This window comes from Dendropsophus ebraccatus, chromosome 15 (assembly GCF_027789765.1).
Source record: "Dendropsophus ebraccatus isolate aDenEbr1 chromosome 15, aDenEbr1.pat, whole genome shotgun sequence".
Taxonomy (NCBI): Eukaryota; Metazoa; Chordata; class Amphibia; order Anura; family Hylidae; genus Dendropsophus; species Dendropsophus ebraccatus.
In genome coordinates, this window is record NC_091468.1 from 49,610,437 (window position 1) to 49,630,347 (window position 19,911).

Here is a 19,911-nt window from a genome sequence, read left to right on the forward strand (position 1 = left end):
TCCTAAAACATCCTCCAAAGAGACTACGATAGTTGTGCTGCCAACTTGATCCAGAAATTCCATTAATATAGGTACAGTATGCCATCCTAGAGACATTTGCCAGGACATAAAATGTCAATAAATGTACAACATTAAGGGCCCTATTCCACCGGACGAATATCGTTCGCATAATCGTTAACGATTAACGATCTCAAACGACCGCTATTGCGAAAGACCTGAAAATGTCACTCATTTCCATGGAAAGATAATCGTTACTTATGATCGTATTTGCGATCGTTTTTTCTTCGCTATTGCGTTCGTATCTACTGCGAACGACCGAACGATGTCTTATTCAATCCAAAGATTTGCAAACGTTTTGCGAACGAGCAACGATAAAAAATAGGTCGAGGTCTTACAAAGCGATCAACGATTTATCGTTCGGTCATTAATCGTTAACTGCATTTCAACCGAACGATTATCGTTTAGATTCGAACGATTTACCGATAATCTGAACGATAATCGTTTAGGGGAATAGAGCCCTAAGGCTATGTGCACACATTTACAGGTAACTAACACAAAAATGCTCCATTGGCTGTGAGTTTCTATACCTTAGGGTCCTATTAGATGGCCCGATCAATAATGTAAACAAGCGCCAATCTGCTAGATCGGTGCTCGATTACTGATCCTATTACACAGCTTGATAATCGTTTAGCAAGAGCTGCACAGACATCATTCGCAATGTCCGTGCAGCACTAAACTGTATACATACCTCTCCCGGTGTTCTTCTGCCTCTGCTTGCTTCCCAGAGCTGCCACTGCAGCTTCAGGGAGGTCTCTGAACCGATAGGCCACTCAGCCAATCACTGGCCGGAACCTCAGCGGAGCTCAGGAGGAGCAAGCAGAGGCCAAAAGAGCCTGAAGAGGTAATGTATACAGTTATTTTTTTTAAGACAATAGTAAGCCATGGGCCCCGCATCACTATTACATGCAGCTCTGTGCGGTTGGCGGCCGATTTTAGGTAAGGAGCAAAAGACACGATCAGCTGCTGATCGTTGCCAGTAGCTGATCGTTGTCTCTATTACGCAGAGCAATGATCTGCAGAATCGGTGGGATTCAGCCGCTTATCACTCCGTGTAACAGGGCCCTTAGTGTCCTTGGGTTGAAAGTATTGTCCCTTCTGTTTCAAAGGGTCCTGAAATTAAGTATTGCATTGTTTCTATTTAAAGTCAATGGGCTGTCCAGGTAATATACGGACAAGCCACGTCCAGAGTCGGCAATACTCCTTGTAGCCAAAGTTCTCTCAATCAAAGAGAATGCTTCCAATAATAACATTGCAATAAGTAATGACTATTCTTGCAATTCCCCAACAGTTAAGTATTTATTAAAGGGAATTTGTCATCAGAAAATGACTTAGGGGGAAGATTTATCAAACATGGTGTAAAGTAGAATTGGCTCAGTTGCCCCTAGCAACCAATCAGATTCCACCTTTCATTCCTCACAGACTCTTTGGAAAATGAAAGGTGGAATCTGATTGGTTGCTAGGGGCAACTGAGCCAGTTTCACTTTACACCATGTTTGATAAATGTCCTGCTTAGTGTTTAAATAATGTTTTTTGTTAAATAATTTTGGCGATATTTTTTTAAATATTCCTATAAAATAATTCAGAAATCATTCTCACTACTGGGGCTAAAACTAAGCTAAGACTAAAGAGGAGGCTGCTGTAAAGTGGTCTGTACAGCATTGCAGCAACAGGTGACACTAGTAGATAGAGACAATAGCAGCTCCCTGTGGAATGACCTCTTCAAAGGTTACAGAGCATGATCAGTAATATTTCACATTCATCTCAAGACGACAGACTGTCTATTGTCCTCTATGTCCATGAGTCTTTCTGTAAAGCATGTCACTAAAAGCATGTGACTAAATGCAAGCCAAGCAAGATGGCAGCCCCCATAACATTGTACAAAAAGTGAAATAAAAAAAATTACAATACCAAAAATAGAAACAGATTAGATTTTTGGTGTCACATTCCCTTTAAGGCTAAATAGCAAAATCTTTTTTAAAGGGGTTAATTGGTTGGTACAGAAAACCAGTATCAAGACTATAGGAAAATTCTGGGTTAGTAATGGCAGGTCCCATATTCAGTAATGGCAGGTCCCATATTCAGCACCAATCTATCTAATAGATAAAGGACTAAATGGGGACCTCACTTTATTACCCCAGAATTTGCTCATAGGCTTGATACTGGCTTTCTGAACCAATGTTATTTAGCCTTAGTAAGTAGTGTGTGTTGGGGAGTTTCAAGAATAGTCATTAGGTTTCGCATTGTTATTATTGGAAACATTCCATTCAATTGAGCTCTTTGATCCTAAACTGCAGGGCTGGAAAAATTCTCAAATTTTTGGCTATTTTTATAGCGCCCTGTTAATAGACTGAATGTACAGATTGCCTGTTGTAAAACACCATGGGTATAATGATAGGTGACAGCCTAGATACAATGTGAGGTGACAGTCTGGGTATAGGGATAGGAGATAGTCTGGGTATGATCACAGGAGACAGTTTGGGCATAGTGATAGGAGGCAGTTTGGGCATAGTGATAGGAGACAGTCTGGGTATAGTAATAGGAGACAGTCTGGGTATAGTGATAGGAGACAGTCTGGGTATAGGGATAGGAGACAGTCTGGGTATAGGGATAGGAGACAGTCTGGGTATAGTGATAGGAGACAGTCTGGGTATAGGGATAGGAGACAGTCTGGGTATAGTGATAGGAGACAGTCTGGGTATAGTGATAGGAGACAGTCTGGGTATAGGGATAGGAGGCAGTTTGGGCATAGTGATAGGAGACAGTCTGGGTATAGGGATAGGAGACAGTCTGGGTATAGTGATAGGAGACAGTCTGGGTATAGTGATAGGAGACAGTCTGGGTATAGGGATAGGAGACAGTCTGGGTATGGTGATAGGAGACAGTCTGGGAATAGTAATAGGAGACAGTCTGGGTATGATAATAGGAGACGGTGTTGGTATTTTAATAAGAGACAGTCTGGGTATAGTGATAGGAGACAGTCTGGGTAATCAGGTGACAGCTTGGTAGTTTGGGTAGGATGAGAGCTGACAGTGAGACATGTCTCTGTATTGTATCTCCTGCTATAATTTAGCTATTAAAGGTTTTGTCCATCTTGGAATCCCCTCCTTACCCCTCCCCCAGCCACAAGCAGCTCTTCCTGCCAGGAATCCCCAGCAATGATGTCCTATATACTATGTCCTATATACTATATCCTATATACTATCTCCTATATACTATGTCCTATATACTATATCCTATATACTATCTCCTATATACTATGTCCTATATACTATCTCCTATATACTATGTCCTATATACTATGTCCTATATACTATGTCCTATATACTATGTCCTATATACTATATTCTATATACTATATTCTATATACTATGTCCTATATACGATATCCTATAGAGGAAGCTGAGTGTGGTGACAGACTCTCTGCAGCCACAATGATGCATTATACCCAGAATCCTGAAATCAATAGAAATGCATCAATTCCTATAGGCAGAACTGAGATCTGGGGAATCGATCTCATCAATAACTACTTACTGGGTATATGGGAAGGAAAACTGTGCAGCACATCTGCAGTGCAACAACACTGCAATGCACAGGTGTAGCAGAGCTGGCTTTGTCAGTACTGCAGTGCTGTATTTGTTAGGTAACCCAGGGATGGCCACTGCATCCTCCTATGAATGGTTCTGCCCTCTAAGACCCATGGGGGAGGCAGAAATCACTTGAAAAGCCTCATTGCCTGAGCTGCCCACGTAGGCTATCCTTATAAGGAGTAAACACAGGAGAGGGATATCCCTTCGGACCGCCCCTTTGGCGGAAAGAAATCAGTGCTGCATTAGCCCAATCTAGAGCCTGGTAGCCCCATCACATCCTATGCAAACCCATCCCTGTCTACACCCCTCTAATTCCTATGGAGCCCCTAGTAATAAAGTGCACCTAGGTGCAAAGTGCGATGTATTGCAGCAGACGAGGAGTCCTCTCCAACCCCCACCCCAGCAGCCCCTCCCCACATCCCCCGCCCCATGATAGATGTCTATTAAAAGCTGCTGACGTCAAGAGTGACGGCCATCTTTGATAAGGGCAGAGCTCTTTTTTCCATTGAAGAAGAAGACTCGAGGAGGTCAGGAACGGTGGTTCTTGCCTCCCTGCAGCTCCATCTCCTCTAAGGTGATCCCAGCCGAGCGGCCACCATCAGCCGGGTCTGACTGCAAGGTAAGGCGATGCTCCCCGCCCTATGGATGGCTTATGGAAGAGGAGGAAGAAGAGCAGGAGGAGGAGGAGGCTGCTGCCTTCTCAGGGACCAGGAATCTCGGTGCAGCCAGCAAATCTGATCTGTCCGGCAGAGGCCATAGTGATCGGTGCTTAGAGCCCGGCTGGCTGGGATTAGTCGCGATATTGTGCTGTGATCGGCGGGGAGGATGCGGCGGGAGAGGCGAGGTCGTGATTGATGAGGAGCTGAGGCGGAGGGCTGCTGGTGGGCGGATTCAGCACCACAGCCCGGCGGACAGCTCCACTGCAGTACCGCACCGCGTATCGCAGCAGCAGGGAGCAGTGCACAGTGTATCTATAGGGAACAAAGCCTGAACTCTGCTATAGGGATCACACACCACAGGCATCCAGATATCTATGTGACCACTCTCCAATCTATCTATAGGGAACAAAGCCTGGGCTCTGCTATAGGGATCACACACCACAGGCATCCAGATATCTATGTGATCACTCTCCAGTCTATCTATAGGGAAGCCTAGACTCTGCTATAGGGATCACACACCACAGGCATCCTGATATCTATGTGACCACTCTCCAGTCTATCTATAGGGAACAAAGCCTGGGCTCTGCTATAGGGATCACACACCACAGGCATCCAGATATCTATGTGATCACTCTCCAGTCTATCTATAGGGAACAAAGCCTGGGCTCTGCTATAGGGATCACACACCACAGGCATCCAGATATCTATGTGACCACTCTCCAGTGTATCTATAGGGAAGCCTAGGCTCTGCTATAGGGATCACACACCACAGGCATCCAGATATCTATGTGACCACTCTCCAATCTATCTATAGGGAAGCCTAGACTCTGCTATAGGGATCACACACCACAGGCATCCAGATATCTATGTAATCACAATCTATATGTGCACTATACATATATATATATATATATATATATATATATATATATGTATATATCACTCTCTATATGTGCACTGTATATGTATGTATATATATATATGTGTGTGTGTGTGTGTGTGTAATCACACTCCATATGCATCCAGATATATATGTGATCACCCTCTATATGTGCAGTATACATGTGATCACACTACATATGTGCACTATATATGTGTGTGTATATATATATATATATATATATATATATATATATATATATATATGATCACACTACATATGTGCAGTATATAGGTGATTACACTCAATACGTGCAATATATTTGTATGTGCCTCCATATGTGCAGTATATATGTGATCACCCTCTATATGTGCAGTATACATGTGATCACCCTCCATATGTGCAGTATACATGTGATCACCCTCTATATGTGCAGTATACATGTGATCACCCTCCATATGTGCAGTATACATGTGATCACCCTCCATATGTGCAGTATACATGTGATCACCCTCCATATGTGCAGTATACATGTGATCACCCTCCATATGTGCAGTATACATGTGATCACCCTCCATATGTGCAGTATACATGTGATCACCCTCTATATGTGCAGTATACATGTGATCACCCTCCATATGTGCACTATATATGTGACCACGCTCCATATGTGCACTATATATGTACAGTATGTGATCACACTCCATATGCATCCATAGGTGCCGTATATATGTAGGTGCCCAGGTGGGAGGGTTCTCCGCACGTCCAGACAGTTTCTGCGTAGTTGCGTCAAAAAGCAGCCTCTGGAGCTGACAGATCTACGTGCCGGGGCATTAGTAATTACTGCTGGTTTTGTTACCCACTAGTGAGAAAGCAAGGGGGAGGGGATCTGCATTACAGCTCAAGTGGGGAGGGGAGGGGGGGGGGGGGAGGCAGGACCAACACCTCCAGAGGGAGCGATGGCTGAAATGCAGATTTGTTTATAATAAAGAAGCAGCAAGAGCTGTCAATATAGTTAGGTGTATCCGAAGAATTCTCACTGGTGGAATAAGATGAAAATAATTAAATAATAAGCAGACGACAGGGCATTGGTTAGAGCTGCGTAGGCTCATTGTGGCTAATACATGGTAAATGGCAGATTAGTGATTGCTGTAGAAAACAAACATTAACCTGTAGGTGCAGTGTAAACAGAGCCCTGTAATTACATGGAGGAGAAAAGGCGACAATCCTGGCGGTGGGATTTTCTGGGAAGGCTACGGAGGACCCCACCCCATCATTGCGCCTGTGGAATAAGCTGAGATATCAAGGAGACAGCTTTGTATTATCACAGAGACTGATGCACAAGGAGTTATGGCTACTATTAGGCTAAAATCTAGAAGGATTCATCAATTGTGCAGGATTAGAGGAGCCGCCACTGTGTAGGTTACATGTAGATGAATAGGACAAATGCATCTAATGGTACAAGAAAGAAAAGAGCTGAAATGTTAAATATATTGCATGAAAAGAACAATGACCATTGTGATGCCCCAATAGAGAGCATTGTGTCCTACGTGCTCAGACTATATAGAGACGTTATTGGGAACACAGGCTGTGTTACTCATAAAGGTCAGAGCATATAGGATGCTTTGTGAATGTATGTAAACGATTGATCCGCCATTGGATTATGTGGTATTAAGCGGATATGATGGGTGCGATCAGACACCCGGCTTCTATGTACGTGATAGGGAAAGGGGAGATTATTGCTTATTAGAATGGAGAACACGTTGGAGAGTTCCTCTAATGCATCATATGGTGCAACGCTGCAGATGTGCCAAATGTTAAAGTGGCCGATGCACGACAAAAAGAGGAGGATGGGAGTGATAGATCAGAAATCATCTATTATGTTACGTCTTCTGCTTGGGATCGATAGGTCAACATTGCACATGAAACGACTCCCACTGGGATGCTCAGTGGATTAACATTGCTCAATGTCAGGGGATATTAAACACTTCCAGAGCCAAATGTGAGTGTTTATATGTGCATATGTGTACATGTGTGTATAAGGAGTAATTTTGTGTGTACATGTGTGTATGTGTACATACAGTATGTGTATATATATGTGTGTGTGTGTATGTATGTGTACATATATATATATATATATATATATATACTGTACATGAAACCTTGGGTGTAGATATATATATATATATATATATATATATATGTGTGTGTGTGTGTGTGTACATAAGTATGTGTGTATGTGAATTTATATCTTTGTGATATATATATATATATATATATATATATATATATATATATTGTATATAGATACGGACTTGAAAACGGCGGTTGAACCGCCGAAACATCATGTCTTGCTGTCTTGCAATATGTAATTCACTTTTTTGAATAAATTTGGAGTGCCATGGATCATCGTGTGTGTGTGTATATATAGATAGATAGATCGATAGATATACAGTAGATATATGTCTGTGTGTGTGTATATAGGTATATGTATAAGTTTGCTTAAACCTTTGCTATACAGCAGATATGTATATTAACCCTGTATTGCTTGTGTCAGAGTCAGATGCATTAGTAAAATGTAATTAGAGAGAATTGTTGTGTAGTCATCTTACAGACAGCGCTTATTAAATGAAGCCAGAAGTATTTGCATAGTCAGCAAATCAATAGCCCCTCAATCAGGTTAGACATTTTACCGTTGTCTATGCATTACTTTGGTGTAGCTGAAGCTAAGAGCAGCATAGTATCAGTGTCGGTCAGGAATAGCAGATCCAGTCATTATTGCTGATTTACGCACAGTTCGAAAATGTCAGATAGCAACGTCGTACATATTTAATAGCAGAGACGAAGGTCAGGATACTGCTGAAAATGGATGGCTGGTGAAAATCTGCAGGAAGATGGATTGTGTCACTCATCCAGTCTACATGGAGAAGACACAATGTCACTATAGATAAAACATATAGGCCCTGATAGCAAATGCTGACTCATAGGCCTCATCTAGTTCTATGTATACATTGCCGTTGCTAGACTTGATAGAAGATGTGGTGCTATAAAACGAAGACGTATGCACCTGAATCCTTATAAAAGTGGGGACTGAAATGGTTAAGTAACTAAAGTTCAGTATATATATATATATATATATATATATATATATATATATATAATGATAATGGGGGAGATTTATCAAACATGGTGTAAAGTGAAACTGGCTCAGTTGCCCCTAGCAACCAATCAGATTCCACCTTTCATTTTCCAAAGAGTCTGTGAGGAATGAAAGGTGGGATCTGATTGGTTGCTAGGGGCAACTGAGCCAGTTTCACTTTACACCATGTTTGATAAATCTCCCCCAATGAATCTAAATATCACTTAAAGGGATTATCCAGCAAAAATATTTTTCTTTTAAAGGGGTTATCCAGCGCTAAAAAAACATGGCCACTTTTCCCCCGCTCTTGTCTTCAGATTGGGCGGGGTGTGAAACTCAGTTCTATTCAAGTAAATGGAGCCTAATTGCAGACCACACCTGAACTGGAGACAAGAGAGCGGGGGAAAGAGGCCATGTTTTTGTAGCGCTGGATAACCCCTTTAATTTAAAAAACTGGTGTCAGAAAGTTATATAGATTAGTAATTTACTTCTATTTAAAAAACTCAAGTCTTCCCATACTTATCAGCTGCTGTATGTCCTGCAGGAAATGTTTTTTTCTTTTCAGACTGACACAGTGCTTTCTGCTGCCACCTCTGTCCGTAATAGGAACTGCCCAGAACAGCAGCACATTTTGATAGAAAACCTCTTCTGTTCTGGACAGTTACTGACATGGACAGAGGTGGCAGCAGAGAGCACTGTGTCAGACTGAAAAGAATACACCACTTCCTGCAGGACATACAGCAGCTGATAAATACAGGAAGACTTGAGATTTAAAAAAAAAAGTAAATTACAAATCTATATAACTTTCTGAAACCAGTTGATTTGAAAGAAAAAAATTAAATATATAACTAGTGTACATTCTATGGCCAGTGTCATGGCAAATACTGGGCCCAACAATGCTTTTACCAACTACTGTGAGATCATTCGTTCCAGTAGTGTCACCTTTATGCTGCAGTCTATAACAAGTCACCTATAACTTATAGATTTATTGCTGAAAGCAATTCCATTAGTTCATCCATAACCCGGGGCCCACCATGGATAATAATGAGGCTTCATATTTTATACTGAATTGCTATACACAGCATCTGGAAGCGAGAGGGTTTAGGACATAGGCATATTAAAAGGGAAGATTTAACAAGGTTGTTTCATAGACAATGCCTACATCAGCAGATCACATCAGCTCTATCATCCCTAGAGACCAATTGTTATTGCAAGGGGAAGCTGCTTCTGGCCAAATGTAGCAGTATGTGCCAGCCATTTATATGAATGCATGTTCATATAATATATGAACAGGCAGGTCCACCAAACCAGAGATGCATAATCACTCATGCACTCTTACACATCAGCGCTAACTTCTGGTGGCTTAGGACCAATTCTATGATGAGAGGATGTAAACAAAGTAAACTCACATGGACTTAAAGATTATTTGGGGAAAATGTCAGATAAAACAGAAAATATTACTTTACTAAAAGAGTAGTAGATGCTTGGAACTAAAGCTATATCTATCCTAAGGGCAGACTAGATGGACCAAGTGGTCTTTCTGCCGACAATCTTCTATGTTTCCATGCACCCACTGTGTTTCACATCTAGTTTTTGTAATGAACAAACATTTCCATGTTGGCAGCCGGTCTTTTCGGCAATTCGACTTCACTGGCAACAATATTATTAGCAATATGCTAGCAAACCGAAAACATCCTGGGGAGTGCTTATGCATTTCAAACCAAAACATGGTTCTTAATCTTAGCATGTGCTAAGATTAAGAACCACATTTAGTTTGAAATGCGTAAGCATGCTCCAGGGTGTTTTTTTTTATTTTTTATTGCTATATTGAATGTATTATTAATACAAAAATATTAAATGATGATCCAGATTATATCCCAACCTATAACCCAGGTTGCAAGGAGAATTGTATTAGGCCTTATTCACACGTCCCACAATCTATGGATCCATATTTTTGTACTCGAGTTGGAGCACATTGATATCTATTGGACTATTCACACGATCAGTAAATTACAAAGATGCAAACCTATCCGTAAAGAAAAAGGACGTCCTAGAGCGGATCCCAAATTTTTTTGTGGATTAAATCAATCGGATCTGCTATTTTCTATGGATTATAAGGCCTTAGGCCTTATTCAAACGACCCGTAATTTATAGATCTGTATTTCTGTATTTGAGTTAGTGCACATCGATGTCTGTTGGGCTATTCACACAGTATCTATCTATCAGTAGATTACAAGGTTGTAAACCAATGCTGAAAAAAAGGACATGTCCTAGTGCGGACCTAGATTTTTTGTTGGATCCTCTCATAGAAATCAATAGGAATCACTATTTTTTTCTTCCATATTTCCATAAAAAATTGGATCTGTAGATTACAGGACGTGTGAATGAGGCCTAACCTTTTGGCATCCATATTTCCGTAAAAAAATAAGCATGAGTCATTAGTCACATGTTGAAAGGTTGTGCTTCTAGAAAAAAATTGGTTTACAGAAATATGGATGCATGCCCAATCTGTAATTTTTACAAGTGGATAGTGGAAGGAATGAAAAAATTACTGAACCTGTGCATGAGACCTTAGTCATCTCTTAGTCATTCACTGAAGCTTACATTGTATCAATGCCTTCAATATAGCCACAAAGCATTGCTAACATTGTTGCAGCCCTTCTTATTTACTGTACAGCTGTTAGCTTTCCTTACCAACTATTGTTAATGAAGGGTAAAGGTGGACACTGACATCTAAATAAAGGGTAAAGGTGGACACTGACTATCTAAAGCCCGTAATAGCACAGGGTTAGTTGAGGCAATGTCATTTACATCTAAAACCTCCTGTACTGTCTTACTTCACATCATTACAGCTACATTAACACTTTAACAAATTACATCATTATGGCCATTTATTTAAAGAAAAGACTGTAAAAATAGCTTGTAACCCCCAAAGGCTTTTCTTGAGTTCTCAGTTAGACTTAAAGGGTGCATTTACACCTCAGCATGACTCTCTGTATTATAATTTGTACTGCTTTCATTCGTCATCGTTGTTGACGCACAACCAGTGAGTATTGTGTATTGAACACAATATGGATCCTGCTGTTCAAGAAAAGCAACTTAATAAAAGAAGGCCGACTTCATAAAAGATGTTCCTTCTAAACTGAGAGACAGCGTAACAATATCAATCAATATTTGTTTGCTTATTATAGAAAGAGTATTAAAGACGCTTAAGTGCTCACATGAAGGCAGAGGTCATAGTATCTAAACTCTGGAGCCTCTAGTTAACATAATGTTATGACACTGACAGCAAAACTGAGCTTCACCTATAGCAGTCACCTTTACTGGGTCTCAGCTGTGGCTATGAGTATTCAGATACCCCCAGGACTTATAGTATGATAGTTAGACAGTCACAAGAAAAACACAAAACAGGTTTTAATGCTGGCAAGTAACAAGAGCAAGAAAAGCAACTTACCATTGGATGTCTTAAAAGCAGAGATGGTGGAATGGATGACAACTCAAATAAACTATAATAATTCCAGTCAGAAATTCACTCTTTTGACCTATTCCTTGAACTGTACCCTGTAACCAGACAAATTAAACATCACGGTCCCTGCAATTTCCCTATGGAAACCCTGGACTAACCCTCCCCGCTGAAACAACAAGAAGGCTCTAGGATCAAGAGAAGTCAAGGCCGGAAAAAAACTGGGACACCCAAAAACTGAAGAAACAGCAGCAATTTCCAGAAACAAATACCAGGATTACATAAAGAAGAAACAGGAAATTGGGAAGAAGGACAAGAGCAAAAAAAATAAATAAATAAACATACAGGAAATTATGGGTTCAGATTAACAGAGCATACACTGTCATCCGCTAGGGATACACTGCTCCCAGTGTCGGACTGGCCCACCAGAGGACAGGAGAATCCTCCGGTGGGCCCCCAGCTTTAGAACCTGCATTAACACTGTATGACATGTTGTTTCTCACTGGTTCTTCAATGGTGGGCCTCCAAGATCATTTCCTCTGGTGGGACCCAGATACCCCAGTCCGACACTGACTGCTTCTACTGGGGATTTTAAACCAGAGGCTAACCAATAACAATCCAGGGCTGACAGTTAAGATATCTGATCCAGAGCAATGGATCAGCTATGAAACCATTGTATGGCAAGTTTTCTAGACAACTACAAGAGGAGAAGGCATAATATCAGAATGGTTCCTGTTTGCTTTAATTTAAAGGAACAGTAAACCTGGTATCACTACTGTTTTGTTCGCAAGTAGTCCTGGTGTTGACAGAGAGCCATAACACCAAGATTAGAAGAGCACAAAGAGGTTTCTTATTTTCTGAGTATTTTGATCAAGACAACACTATAGATGAGATATATATAGCAAGTAACCATCTTCCCTTTGAGTCCTAGACCACTGTTTATCAATTTCATGTTTTTAAAATTTTCTATTAATATTATAACATCAGTAGTTTCCAAAAATGAAATCAAAATTTTTTACATTTTTTTTATTTAGACCCATTAAACATATTTGATTAATACTCTCTATAGATCCATGCATTAGAGCCACCTGAAAAGTGATTTCTCTGCAAAGTAGAGGAGTATACTAAAGGTGGCTCAGACATGCTATATCATTCATTTCAGAGCATTTCAACCTGAATTCCTCATGTCCTTGAAGTGTCCTCCTCAGTAAGGTTGTTAAAAATAGATTTCAATCACGTCCAGGAAAGCTGATTGAAGCCCCGAGTAGCCAACATTACATTTTTTCATGGTTAGTATGCTTTCTACTTCTCAGTTGTACAGCTTGTACTACTCCTAGTAGTAATAATAATAATTATATTTGTGAAATGATTACTAATAAAATGATAACATGTGCTCTGATTGATATCTAAGCCACCATGATAGACAAACACAATCTAGCTGAACTAATAACACACAAAGAGTTGTGTTGCTCATGTTTTTTATTGAACACATTGAGTAAACACCCACAGTGCAGGGAGAAAAATTAAGTGAACCTTTGTGTTACTGACTTGTCCAATAGTTAATTGGCCAAGGTGTATGGGTTAAGGAAATTAAACTGGAAGTTTGGATTTCACAAGTGCTTTGCCTTATTAATAAATGGTATATAAAGATGAGTTACTTACAAATTGGTTCTATTCAGGAAATATTGGTGAATGTAAATCATACCTTAATACGAACAAATATAAATGGGCACTGTTGCTTTAAAAAAGATTTCAGCATGTCATAGAGACGTGTGAAATGTTTTGAATGGACCAGGTGAATGAACCAGGAGAAGTGGGCTCTAAGAATGTTCTCTGTTAGCTCTGTGCCACTTGACGGAAGGAGAATCCCAATGTAACTCAGTGTAAGTAAGGCTGGGTTCACACTACATTTTTGCAATCCGTTTTTTTTAAAAAACTGAAGAAAAACGGATGGAAAAAAACGGATGCATGTGTGTGCATTTTCCATTGAATTCTATTATAAAAAAAAAAGATCAAAACATTAGTTTTTTTAGCGTACACAAAAATGTATTCGACCTAATTTTTGTGTCCATTAAAAAAAACAGATCCGTTTTGTTCCTTTTTTTTATAATGGAATTCAATGGAAAAACTCGCTCGCACATGCATCCGTTTTTTTCAAAAAACGAATGAAAAAAATTAATTGCAAAAAACGTAGTGTGAACCCAGCCTAACTCTCAATATAACAGAGCAGTGCTCAGCTGAGTTCCACAAACACTCTACATATTTACGAAACCTAGAACTGTTGCTCTCCCTAAGAGTAGGCATTCTGCTAAGTTTCCTCCAGCACTTCAACAGGCAATCCTGAAGGAGAATGAAGAATAAAAGCAAAAAACTGCCGAAAATTCTACAGACTTCAGAAACTACTATGTTTTGCTATGGGGCCCCATGAATCCTAGTCATGCCCTGCCTCAGGCTTTGGATGCCACGCAGTCATTCAGGAAGCATTAGAAGTATAGCAAAATAAATTACAGTTGAATGTAGGGTAAGCAAAAAGAAATATCAGGTAATGGAACAAGACAATAACCCAAACCACATAAATATAGGCATCAGGATCTCGATACAAAGGTAAGGCTGAGCAGAAAGGAAAAACTAAACAACAAAGTTAACTTGATTTTATAGCAGTAACTTTAAAATGCAGATAAAAGGAGAAGCCAAAAAGACATTAGAATACTAAAGAAAGTACACAGAGCATACACTATAATCCGCACCATAAAGCCAGGGAGCGGCTATCCAATCAGCAACTCCAATTCTGACCAGTCATAATCAGCTGCCCCAGAGCAAAGGATCATCTGTAGGAGAGAAAAGAGATTGTTTACTTCATACAAGTCTTGTACTTATGTGATTTACATGAACAAATTGGAATTAGAATGTTAACGCAGGGCCACACTAGATAATGTTTTGATATGTTTTTGTTTTTTTTTGTCTAATTATGTTATTTTTTACCTTATTTTTTGTCTATTTATATGTTAATTTTTCCATTCCAAACACCCCTATAGATTGGACAAGACAGAACAGCAGGATGATGTCTGCAAACTGTCACAGAAAAATATATAGAAAAACATTATATTATAGAGTTTTATATATACTATTATATTACATTATATAGGACCACAAGAAAAAAAATAGGGACCGGTTCAGCAAATGAGTTATAATCTAAATATTATAGTCAGGTGTTGATAAAGAACAGAGTTGAGATCGTTCTCTCTTTCCCTCTCTCTCTTTTTTTTTATTGAGAATTTTATAGAATTTTTAAACTTTTTACACAGACAATATAGTATTCGGGGCCGATTAACCATCAGCTCCTGACATCTTTTCAAGATAAAGAGGAAAAAAATAACATAAATAGACAAAAAAAATGGGGAAAAAATAAGATAATTAGACAAATCAAAACTTTAAGGGACATTTATTAAGGAGTCTAATGTGTGCAACTATTCCAATGAGGATTGGTGTGTATTTTGTTCCAATATCTTGTGACTGATTCATTATGTAGCCCTGCCATAGTGAATGCATCTAAGTAAAAAGTCGCAAAAAAAGCGCAAATATATTCACCTGGTACTGACCAGACGTAGGCCGCCTGCACCTGTTTGTGGGACTTTTTAAAAAGTCACAAATGGTAAATTGGGCGCTAATCCTGGATTATGCAAACTTTTGGGTAAATACTCAAAACAGGCAGATAAAAAAAAGGCACATTTAAAAAATATTCGCCTCTCAAATACTGGTTCATAAATAGAACTTTGACGAAAAATGGGTGAAAAATCCAATTATTCACCGAAAATTAGGGGCAAAACCCTTGATAAATTCCCCCCATAATCTACTGTGGTCCTGCCGTTGCGTTAACATTCTAATTCCAATTTATTCATATAAATCACAGTACAAGACTAGTATGAAGTACACCAATCGCTTTTCTCTCTATCATTTATAGTAATCCCTAGCTATCCCTTACCTTGGGACCATCTCACTGGAGATAGTCCTTACAGCTGCCGGGTTCCATAGCAGCCACTATGCCTGCGAGACAGATGTACGGCCATATTCCTTTAGGAGGACAGGTGTAAACTGTATATAACAAAGAGAGGGGCCAGACAGGGTTATGTCATATCCCATTGGGAGGACAAGGACTGATGTAAGGCACCTGTGGAGAGCAGGTGTAGATGGAAAAATCTGAGGTAGAGATAGACTTATCAGTGGAAGGGAATAGAAAGATGTATGGCAGATACCAGTAAGACCACTCTGTCCTCTATATGTACCAGCAGTGGACATAACATTGTAGCATTGGGCTGGAGAACCAGTTTAGAACTTCAGCCCAATTCTGTTTATTGAAAACCCAACTAGTTGCCATAGTGGGGAACATGGATATTAGTTGACCCAAATATAGTAGCAGATGGCCCACAAACCACACATATAGCATAAAGTATAGGCCACCTCTTTAAAGGGGTATTCAAGCGAAAATCTTTTTCTTTCAAATCAACTGGAATCAGAAAGTTATATAGATTTGTAATTTTTAAAATCTATTATTTTATTATTCCAGTACTTATCAGCAGCGGTATGTCCTGCAGGAAGTGGTGTATTCTTTTCAGTCCGACACAGTGCTCTCTGCTGCCACCACTGACCGAGACAGGAGCTGTCCAGAACCCAAGAAGTTTTCTATAGGAATTTGCTACTGCTCTGGACAGTTCCTGTCACGGACAGAGGTGGCAGCAGAGAGCACGGTTTTGGACTGGAAAGAATATACCACTTCATGCAGGACATACAGCAGCTGATAGGTATGGGAAGATTTTTAAATCGAAGTGAATGACAATGCTATATAACTTTCTGACATCAGTTGATTTGAACAAAAAAAAAAAAAAAAAGATTTTCACCAGAGTACCCCTTTAAGGAGAGATTTTCCTTATCCAAAAAAGATTCCCTGTATTTTTGGTTCCATCATATATTATAAAGGAATAATAATATTATATAATAACATATTAAAATAAATTGTAATAATAAAATAATAACAATAAAAATGTAATAATAATAATAATAATAATAAATTATATTATTATTATTATTGCCCATCATACCTGACCCACTTTGTAGTGCAGTTTTGGGTGGTCCTTTCAACAAGGCTTCATTCTCTTTACCTTGGAATAAGGAAGGGGGGAGAGGGGCAGATTCAACCTATAGTGTCAATAAATTCAATAGAAGATCCTCCTAGTATAGAATAATAAAGCATTGCATCTGTTACTGTCAGTATGGGAGACATTACTGTGTTGCTAATGCCTTATGGACTGAAGAGTACACTTTACTGATAACTAATAGATGAATATTACTGGGGCATGTTTGCCAGGCCTCCATTTCCATACGTCATGCTGCCTCCTAATCCCATTGCTATCAGTCTCTTCATTATAGAGTTGTCATGACCATGCTAATGATGATAATGTAGCTGTGGTTGCTCATGCACGCATCATACTCTGACTTATCCAATGTCATTGAAGGAAGGATTTTAGGTTTGAAATGACTCTTATCGTGGATTTTATATTACGCGTATATATTCATGTCATGTCATTGGACAAACAAGGCAATGAAGAACATCTGCTGGTCACTAATGACAAGGCCTAATGGAGCCCTCATGCCTTTCTTTACATAGTACTGTGTTATGTTTTCAGTTCCTTTAAGATCTCCTTGTCTAATAGTTCTGTATCTGCATTGCTTTTATACATGTTAACTTAAAAGGGTTAGTCCGGAAGAAAAAAAAAATTGTTTTCAAATCAGATGGTGTTTAAAATTCATACAGATTTGTAAATTACTTCTATTAAAAAAAAAAAAAATCAAGTCTTTTACTACTTATCAGCTGCTGTATGTCCTGCAGGAAGTGGTGTATTTTTTACAGTGTGACAGGTTTCTCTCTGCTGCCACCTCTGTCCAATACAGGAACTGTCCAGTGTAGGAGATGATTTCTATGAGGATTTGCTGATTTGCTACTGCTCTGGACAGTTCCTGACATGGACAGAGGTGGCATCAGAGAGCACTGTGTCAGAATGGAAAGAAAAATGCACTTCCTGTAGGACATACAGCAGCTGATAAGTACTGGATAGAGTTTTTTTTAAAATAAAAGTAATTTAAAAATCTGTATAACTTTCTGACACCAGTTTATATGAAAACTATGTTCTCCGATGTACCCCTTTAATTACATTTTTTTGAAAAAAAAAAGCTTAAGAAAGCACACATTGTATGGAGATCTGCCTCAGGCACATTGCTTCAGAGTTATTGCTGTGATAGCACCTTGCATCGCTAATTTTATTAGGAAATTCTAATTTACAGCTCACTAAACGTGTCAGATGTAATAGAATATTATCAGACCATTAGGTCTAAAATAGGTTCACATGCGGGAGATTTATCAAACATGGTGTAAAGTGAAACTGGCTCAGTTGCCCCTAGCAACCAATCAGATTCCACCTTTCATTTTCCAAAGAGTCAGTGAGGAATGAAAGGTGGAATCTGATTGGTTGCTAGGGGCAACTGAGCCAGTTTCACTTTACACCATGTTTGATAAATCTCCCCCAATATTGTGTTTCTTGCCCTAATGCATTTTTTATATAGAATTATAAGTTTTTTTTACTTTGAAGGTTAACTGGGCCTGTCAGCTCTCATTATGTTTGTGCACATACTTGCATTCCCAATGAAAATAACAATTGTGGAGCATCCCTCTGTTATTCTATAAATAAGTGGGTATTACCACTCTGCTTCCTATCAGAGGTTGTCTCTACATTGTCAAGACTGATTGAACAGGGTCACACATGCTGCATTGATAGGGGAATAGTCATACCTATCAAAGTAGTGAAACATTTCCAGGAGGGATAACAGAGGTAGCACAAGGTAGACTTCTAAGAAAGTAATGTTCCAGGAATTATATTTTCTGGTGCATACAAGTACAGTGGTACCTTGGTTTAAGAGTAACTTGGTTTAAGAGCGTTTTGGTTTAAGAGCTCACAGTTTTTCAAAAGTATGAATTGGTTTAAGAGTATTGCTTTGGTGTAAGAGCTCCCTGTACTGGGTGGGAGTGGGAGAGGGGCATGGTCTGCATAGCGCGGTCTACAGCACTGTAATCTGACCCAGGATGTCTCCCTCACCTTCCAAGTCATAGCAGATCCAATTCAGGCTGGGGCTCACATCAGGGGACAGGACTGTGGCGGTAATCTCTCCATAGCTGTAACCCCTCTCTCCCTGGACAGAAAGTGCTGCATATATCTGCCCACATCTGCCCTGCCCATTCCTTCATGGTAGTGACTAAATCCCATACCGCAAAGGGACCTTGCTGGGGGTGGGCACACAGCTCCCAGGCAAGCCCCGCCCCGTCCGGATTTCATTGGCTGCTCCACTCCGTGCTTCCTAGCAGTCAAAATCAGACCCTGCCGGACCCCCGCCCCTAATCCGAACGTTTAGTTTTAGGGTTAGGGTTGGGGGTCGGATTAGGGTTACTACAAACATTTAACTATCCCCTGCCCACACAAAAACCCTAAACCTCTGGGTTGGTGCCAATCAGGAGGGTAAGGGTTAGGGTTGGGGAGGGTTAGACATGAGAAATCAGTGGGACATAACCCTAAGCCGACCCCCAACCCTAAAACTAAACGTTCTGATTAGGGTCGGGGGTCCGGCAGGGTCTGATTTTGACTACTAGGAAGCCCGGAGTGGAGCAGCCAATGAAATCTGGCCAGGGCAGGGCTTGCCTGGGAGCTGTTTGCCCGCCCCCAGTAAGGTCCCAGTAAGGTCACTACCATTCTTTCATACTCCCTGCAGACTCTGTCAGTCCTGATTGGTCCTTGCTGAACACACTCATTCTCTATTGATGTCATGTGACCACACAGACCTCTGGGGAGGCAGGGGAGAGAGGGGAGGAGGCAGAGCTCATGGCCACGCACCCCACGCACCCAGCCTTCCCTCCCTCCCCTGTGCTCCGGTGCTGAGAGTTGTGGCGGGTCCCCGGCTATCACTGATAGCCGGTACCCGCCGTGGAGGACACAGACGCAGCTCCTGCGCCTGTGTCATCCTGCAGCGTAAATGAACATTGCTGCAGCATCAGGCATAGGCTGCAGCAACATTAATTTACT

At 40.2% G+C, this 19,911-nt stretch overlaps 1 protein-coding gene across 2 annotated transcripts in view; it reads left to right on the forward strand.

The window, feature by feature from the left end:
- The first annotated feature begins 4,147 nt into the window (after positions 1–4,147).
- Positions 4,148–19,911, forward strand: part of SNAP25 (synaptosome associated protein 25) — an 83,724-nt gene continuing 67,960 nt past the window's right edge. For both annotated transcript variants that reach the window (XM_069954151.1, XM_069954149.1), the window contains exon 1: positions 4,148–4,266. The gene's annotated coding sequence lies outside the window, so the exon portion shown is untranslated. The remainder of the gene's footprint in view (positions 4,267–19,911) is intronic.